Source organism: Sinocyclocheilus anshuiensis, unplaced genomic scaffold (genome assembly GCF_001515605.1).
Source record: "Sinocyclocheilus anshuiensis isolate Anshui unplaced genomic scaffold, SAMN03320099.WGS_v1.1 scaffold1783, whole genome shotgun sequence".
NCBI lineage: Eukaryota > Metazoa > Chordata > Actinopteri > Cypriniformes > Cyprinidae > Sinocyclocheilus > Sinocyclocheilus anshuiensis.
In genome coordinates this window covers 434,037-434,913 of record NW_015551111.1, presented here as the reverse complement: position 1 = coordinate 434,913, position 877 = coordinate 434,037, and the positions used below count along the sequence as shown (strand labels likewise).

General features: G+C 41.5%; 1 protein-coding gene across 1 annotated transcript in view; it reads left to right on the top strand.

Moving 5' to 3' along the window:
- Window positions 1–877, top strand: part of LOC107662965 (neuronal membrane glycoprotein M6-a-like) — an 18,460-nt gene that overhangs the window by 12,831 nt on the left and 4,752 nt on the right. The window lies entirely within an intron of this gene.

The following is an 877-nucleotide window of genomic DNA, read 5'->3' as shown; positions in this document are numbered from 1 at the left end:
CCGATGACGACTTCGAAACTCCTGAAGTGTTTCCACTTTTGTGTGCCATATGCATCAGACGTTTAGCCAACGGTCCGTGGGCGTGACGTCTGAGGCTGAGACTACAATATTACTGGCACAAACCTCCATTTTGACAAAACTGCATAGGAGCTAAAATCCATAATTATGCTAACTTTATGTACATGTTTTGTAATTTACACTGGCTTAAAGATTTTTTATTAAAATATCCAAAAACCACTAGAACAGTTTTATATATTTTGCTAACTTGTGTACTTACATTATCCCAAATGTTTAGAAGAATGTTTAAATCCAGAGAAATAAGCAATTTTAAGTAGAGACACGGACCGTGTCCATATGTGTCATTGTGTCGCCTGCTAATGACGTCATAACCCCTCGATTTCTGGTTTTGTTTTGTAGAAAACATGGAAACACCAAAGACGCTTTAATATGTTGTGCGTTTTAATAGACCGGTGACGACCGCACAGAGTAGCATTATAACAGAACTTTCAAATGTATCTAGTATGATAAAACAGCGCTGCTTTTTTTCCCCCACATACACACGACCGGAAGGAGTGGAAGCAGTCGACTGTGGCATAATAAAAGCTCCGCTGCTTTCGAGCTGTGTGTCGCGCTTGTTCAGCGGCCTCGTTTTGCTTTGATGGCTTTCCGCCTCACCCTGCTTCATACTACGACGTTAATAAATCTTTAATACATTAGCTCATCCATGAACATGAATTCTGCCCGAGTCCCATCGGATTGCTTCGGCTGCGGGGATGAAGATGACAACTACCATGATTCCACACTCAGTCACGGCGTCATCAAACTACGCCTTTGTTTCTTTGTTTGTTTTGAATACGCGCCCTCTAGTGGCAAAAAA